This window comes from Haematobia irritans, chromosome 2 (genome assembly GCF_050003625.1).
Source record: "Haematobia irritans isolate KBUSLIRL chromosome 2, ASM5000362v1, whole genome shotgun sequence".
Classification (NCBI taxonomy): domain Eukaryota; kingdom Metazoa; phylum Arthropoda; class Insecta; order Diptera; family Muscidae; genus Haematobia; species Haematobia irritans.
The window spans coordinates 53,354,326-53,361,541 of record NC_134398.1 but is presented as its reverse complement, the minus strand read 5'-3'; the positions used below and the strand labels follow the sequence as shown (position 1 = coordinate 53,361,541).

Here is a 7,216-nt window from a genome sequence, read left to right as displayed (position 1 = left end):
ATAATTATTATTTATATTTTAATATTGTCAGTCAGAAAATAAAAATAAAACACTATAAAAACCAAGATTTAATTTGTTTTATTACAACATGATCTCAAGCCTTACAAACTCCACAAATAATTTAAGTTTGAGTCTAAATTTTAATTTACTTTTGTAAGCTTGTTAACAATAAAATGAACTGTATCTGGACTAAATTAGTTAGCTGTGAAACGAGCGGTTTAGAAAAGGTAGCAACCGGATGTTGGATGCTATACATATCAGTTACCCTGTACTGTATTATATTATGCGCCAAATAATGAGTTCCTTAGCCTTTAAAGCTGAAAAGTCCTGGTTCTCTGTCTTTAATATTCATATTTAATGATTGTTAAGTTCCTGTTCTCTATTTTTTTTGCAAAATTTGTATCTCTTAAAATCACTGTGCTTTGTTGCTATCAGATATTCAGTCAACGATTGTCTGTGAAGTCAATGCCATAATTTTATGGCTAAAATGACGACTGATACTCCGGTATGTACCAGGAAAGGGAAACAATTGTTATATTAACTTCAGCAAATACATACACACGGACGGACAGACGGACGGACGAAATAAAGAGACATTTGAAGAGTACGCCATTTGCCAGGAGTAGTACAAAGACCATTTACTCTTACTCTGAATGGTTAGGATGAATGGCTGGATGGATGGATGAATACACGCATTGTAATTTCAACATCCGACCCTTAGTGGTGGGCTTCATCCGGCTTAGATGACTTGGATGGTTGGCTGGTTGTTTGGTTTCAATGGTTGGCTGGATCATTTCCAAGCAATTGGGGTTGTGATAGTCACTGGATAGAGTGATGATGGTGGGGGGCATGAAGACTTACAATAAAGCCTGTTTCGAAACAACAACAACATCAAAAGTATAACTGTCAAAATTATATAATTTAATAAAGTTCTCTGCGGGATATTGTCTTATTTGAAATATCCTAAAACAGTTTCCTTACCAATATTTGTTGCCACGGTGTCCATTAAACTGAGAGTGTTTTTTATTTTATTTTTCCCCCTGTTCGGATGCTGGATGCTTGCTACATACTCGTTTGTGGGCCATAAATTCACATTGGTTTTTTTGTTTGGTCTTTATGTTTTGGAATATGCTGAAATGGGAGTATTTTAAAATATGTACGAGTAAGTAGACTTGTACGTTTGAATGGTTATTTTTTTTTATCTGCAATAAATGTAACGTGGAACAAAATTCTCTTTGCTGTTGTCGACACATTTTGCCCCCTTTACCAGTATATGAAAGAAATACTAAAATAGGGCAAACTGAATATTTGATACCCTACAATAATTCATCTAAAAACAAGTGAATAATGTTTAAAATAGGGAGGAACTGGCTGTATTATATCCCTGCTCTTACATCATGAAAATATTTACCTCACGTTTGAGTAAATTTGGAATCTATGGCCATATGGAAATTTTAGAGAAACAGAAAAAGGTTTTTTTGCTTCCTTAACCTACACAGAAAAAAAATCAAGAAATTTTTTCCAATTAAAGTCTTCATTGAGTCTTAAAAAATATTCAATTAAAAATTTAATTGATTCAAAAATGTTTTTAATTGAAACAAAAATCAATAACAAATATTAATAATATCAATTAATTTTTTAATTGGATCAATAAATTTTTTAATTGATACTATCATTTCTGTGATTGAAGACATTTCAATTAAAAAAGTAATTGGATCAATTAATTTCGTAATTGAATCCGAAAAAAAAATTTATGTGTATGATTCGTTTATATTCAATGCTCTCAAAAATAATGTGTTGTACAAACCGCAATGAAAAAAATATTGACCTATAATGGAAGATTGTGCAACCTAAATTTTAGGACTCAAAATGCAAAATTCATTAAAATAATGACAAATTTTGGGAAATTTGCGACCCTCTATTAAAGTTGTATGCCATTGAGTAAGGCAAATTTTCCTAAAAGTAAAGAAAAACATTTTTAAAGTAAAGAAATCGTCTTTATATCAACTGATATATTGTATCTTTAGATTTAAGATAAAAACCCTTCAAATATAGGCTAAGACTTATCTTAGGAATTTGCATCTTTGGTTTAAAGTTTTTTTGGAATTAAGAAAACTTTTTTTACTTTGAAGTATCTCTTATAATTTGGATTTTGAAACAGGAATTTGTTTACACATGAATATCTTTATTAATATATTGCAAAGAGATAATGGAAATTTGATGAATGAGATCTGTATCATAATTTCAATTCTATTGATCCTACATTTAAAGCCAGAGACCTTCCTAAAAAATGTCTTTATTTTAAAGAAGCCGCATCTTTGGCTCGGAACCAATACCAAAATCTTTGGATCCAAGTAAATTTTTATTGAGTGTGGATACGAAAACGTTTCTTGTGAACAAGTATTGAGTTGGCTTACTTATTAGCCTATCAATAATATCTTTTTGTTGTATGGATATAAAAGTACACTCAAAAAAAAGTGAACCCTATATTTCACTAAAGCTGATTTAATTCTATTTTAGTTCATGGAATTATTACGTTTTAATAAAGTTTCCATGACTTTAATAATTTTTTGCGTATGTTAGTTAAAATAACTAAAACAGAAAAAAAATTATACACAAATGAAGCATAAAGATTAACTAAAATAGTTGAGAATTTCTTAAAATTTGTAAATTTTACCAGTAATGAGCCCGTCATGAACTTCGCATGGTACTAAAGACATTCTTGCAATTTTTAACTCCAATTTCTTCTTTCAAACTTCGAAATTTTCTTTAACAAGCGAAAAAATTAATTATGTCCAATAAATTTTCTTGAATTTATCAAAAATTGTTTACTTAGTTTTTTGAAATCGGAGTGACATCTGCGTTTCTAATACAGTTTACTTAAAATTTTCTAAAATTAATATAATTTTTCTAAATCTAACTAAAATTTTCTTTCCACACAAGTCCTTTTTCGGCGAAACTACAAAATTTCATACCCGCGAGGTGACCAACTTTCAACGCTTACACGTCAGCCCGTGGACCCACTAGGACCACACACACGCAAAAAAAACGTTTTGAAAACATGTACCGAAAACGTTTTTCTTTAGTTAGACTTTTTTAAATTTCTTCGAAAATTTTAAACTTTTATGACCAAAAAAATTCGTTTGTTACAAATTTTTTATTTTATCGGAATCATCCGAACATATCTGGAGTATATGCAAAAAAAAAAAACAACAAAAAACAAGTATATACGGCCGTATATTCGGCCAGGTCAAAGATTATGTACCCTCCGCCATGGATTGCGTAGAAATTTCTACTACAGACTGTAATCCACAATCGAATTACTTGGGTTGCGGTAACACTTGCCGATGGCAAGATATCTTAAAAAATCCTTAACACCGTCTTCTAAATTGTAAGTTAGTCCATACGGGGGATATATTAAACAAAATAAAAAAAGACCGATTAAATACGTATATAATTCAGTCCGACAAAATGTTCTATAGAAATAAAATGTTGACATAATTTTGTATAGAAATAAAATTTTGACTAAATTTTCTATAGAAATAAAATTTTGACAAAATTTTCTATAGATATAAAATTTTTACAAAATTTTTCTACAGAAATAAAATTTTAACAAAATTTTCAACAGAAATAAAATTTTAACAAAATTTTCTACAGAAATAAAATTTTGACAAAATTTTCAATAGTAATAAAATTTTGACAAAATTTTCTATAATAATAAAATTTTTACAAAATTTTCTATAGAAATAAAATTTTGGTAGATTATTTTTGGCGATTTGGACAAATTTTTGTGTGATTGGTCATAGGCAATATATAACTATAGACCGATATGGAACAATGCTTGCGTGGCTGTTAGCGGCCATATAATAGCGCAATGTACCAAATTTCAACCGAATCGGATGAATTTGCTCCTCCAAGAGGTTCCGTAGGTCAAATCTGGGGATCGATTTATATGGGGGTTATACATAATTATGGACCGATATGGACCAATTTTTGCATGGTTGTTAGATACCATATACTAACAGCACATACCAAATTTCAACCGAATCGGATGAATTTTGCTCTTCCAAGAGGCTCCGGAGGACAAATCTGGGGATCGATTTATATGGGGGCTATATATAATTATGGACCGATATGTATCAATTCTTGCATGGTTCACAGAAAAAAAAGTGTCTCGTAAAATTAAGAAGATTTTTACAATAATTTATTACAAGAATTTTCCAGAATTTTAGTTCATTTTTCGTATCTTCAACGAAAATTAACTACTCGAAAGGAAATTTTACAAATTCTAAGTAGCAATCGTTTAGTTCATGGCCTACAAAATACGATGGAAATTTCCTTAAAAAATTTCTTAACTGGTAGTTAAAATTTCGTTTGTCATGCTATAAAACTACTTGTGAAATGTAAAGTATTTTCTAAATAATAAGTGCAATTTACTATAAGATTTTTTTGTATGAGAAAATATTTTTTTACGAAAAATGAACTTGAAAGTGGATAGAAATTTCTTACTGACTATTCCTATAGTTAATAATTGTTGGTAAAAAATTACACAATGAAATATTTTTAGTTCACATGTAATTAAATTTATAGACATTTTCGTCAAAAATGGTAGATAACATTTCATGAAAATTTTGCAAATTTTAAGTTAAACGTTTCATCGCTCATAAACTGGTGTGCCTTTACGAATATTATTCTTAGAGTAAATTGTCAGCAGATGCGATGAACTAATGCATAGTACAGAGATCTTTATCGGAATGGTGGAATGTGATTAATGTAAAGATGATGTTACTTGAGTTTTGTTGTGTATACATGAGCGTGGGGTTGTTTTTATTTTTGTTCATTTAGTGGCTTGTGTGTGTGTGTGTTTGTTATTCGTTGATGGTTTTTGGCTGGATGAGGTGTTGTTTTCAACAAAGGCACACGTGTTTTTGTTGTTGTAGGAATGTTTTGGCTTTGCTTGGTTTTGTTTGGCATGCTTCAGTTGTATAGTTGGCGTTGGCGTGGGCTGTTGCATCTTTTAAGTAGGTATGCAACAAGGGAATATAAAGGCATGGAATATTTTGGATTTTTGAGTCATATATTGGTGTTTGTTTATTAAACCTTTTAAATGAAAGTTATTAATATTTTATCGGTAGTTTAGAAAAAAGTTATTAAGAATATTTAGTAAAATATGTTGAAATTGAAAGTGTATTGAAATTTTCATTATTCAATGTAAAAAATTAATATTCAATTCCAGATGAATTTGGAAAATTTTTGTAATATCTCAGCGTATAGTTTATTCATAAATTGGTAAGTATTTTTTTAATATGGCTTTCTTTTGAAAAGAATATTTTTTATGTATATTATTATTTGTTAATTATTTTTTTTTTTTTTTGGAAACCAGTTTAATGTTTTTCTTTGTTGTAAAAGCGATATTTAATTTCAGAGCAACTCCAGACGGATTCAAACAAATTTAAAAAGGTAGAGAATTGGTAAGTTTTCTTTTAAAAATTGGCTTTCTTTCAACTAGAATATTTACGTTTTTATGACCTTTTTATCATCAAAATTACAGGTTTTTAATACCTTATTTTAGTATTTCTTTAATTAATTTTTTTGGAAACTAATGTAATATTTTTAATGTAAAAATAAATATTTAATTTCAGAATAACCCCTTAAAATTTGGACAAATTTTTAGTACTCCTTTGCCTGTAATTTAATAGTGAATTGGTAAGTTTTCTTTAACCCTGGATAGCCATCCTTATTTTTTGTACATTAACGTCATCCTTCGTCATTTTGACTACGGCTGATTTCAAGACGATATAATTTTCATCGTGAGCGAAAAAGTGAACCAACCTTGCATTTATTTTCTTATTCAATTTGGTTTTAAGTAGTATAAAACAAAAATTCATAAAACGGTCGAATTAGTATAACTTAAATTTACCATTTCCCAATAGACTAAAATGCATTTTAAATCGAAAATAAAATTACGTGTCGTCATTTTGATGACTGTCTAGGAATATCAAGAATATTTGGTTTTTTATGCATATTATTATTTTTTTCATTAGATTTTTTGAAAATCTTTTTTTAATAATTTTATGTAATATTTAATTTCAGAGTAACCCAAATAAATTTGGACAACTTTTTATATTTCCCCTCAGCGTACAATTTAATAGAGAATTGGTAAGTTTTATATTAAAACTTTGGCTTTCTTTCAACTAGAATATTTATTTTTTTATATCTTTCACATCGATAACAACACAGTTTTATGAGTTTATTTAGAATACTTCATTATTTCTCTAATTGTTTCAGGTACAAATTTTATGAGATACGTTTTCCAAAAAAAAGTTGAATTCCTTACACCATTTGATAAAATGCCCCAAATATGGTAAGTTACAAGCTAAAATGAAGAATTAAAAATTATATTTCATTACATGGTATTCATTTTTATTAATTTTCATTATTGTTTCCATTTTTTCCAGCAAGATATGTGAAAAAATTACCTACGATGAATAAAAAAAGGATAAGTCAAAATGTCCAAACAGCGGGTTCAAATGAACTACTCTCTTTTCCATGTGGTCATAAATTTTATTCACAAAAAACATTGTATTAAGAACTTTCATCATAAGTTTTTATAATAAAGTACTTTTGCTTAAAGATAGTTTAATTTTAATATATGAAAATTCTCATAATAGTAAAACGGTTTGTTGTTCCTTTAATTATTTAATTTCTCTATACTGTGGAATGATTGATTTAAAAATAGTCTAGTCGTCGACATTTTAAAGAGACTGTTAACCAAATTTTATTATCGGGTTTCCCACAAAATAAGCAAGTAAACCAAAATAATACTGACTTTTTAACTTGGTAGGTGTATATAAATCTTATGGTGTTGTAAAAATGAACTAAACTACAATGTTATAGATGAACTAAAATTTAAGAAAATTATAAACTAGACAAGTTGAAAAAAATCTTAAGGGCTAAATCATGGTCAATATTACTACAGTTTAGTTCATTTTGCAATGGAAAAGGGTTCACTGTTTTTTCAGTGTTGTTAGAGACCATATACTAACACCACGTACCAAATTTCTACCGGATCGAATGAATTTTGCTCCTCTAAGAGGCTCCGGAGGTCAAATCTGGGGATCGGTTTATATGGGGGCTATATATAATTATGAACCGATATGTTAGAGACTATATACTAACACCATGTACAAAATTTGAGCCGGATCGGATGAAATTT

At 28.7% G+C, this 7,216-nt stretch overlaps 1 long non-coding RNA gene across 1 annotated transcript; it reads left to right on the top strand.

Moving 5' to 3' along the window:
* Positions 1 to 4,988: 4,988 nt before the first annotated feature.
* LOC142224370 (uncharacterized) lies at positions 4,989 to 6,558 on the top strand. The gene is made up of 7 exons (XR_012719132.1): positions 4,989 to 5,025; positions 5,237 to 5,289; positions 5,384 to 5,471; positions 5,643 to 5,706; positions 6,094 to 6,159; positions 6,289 to 6,364; positions 6,459 to 6,558. It is a non-coding gene; the product is annotated as an uncharacterized LOC142224370 (long non-coding RNA).
* Positions 6,559 to 7,216: the final 658 nt, after the last annotated feature.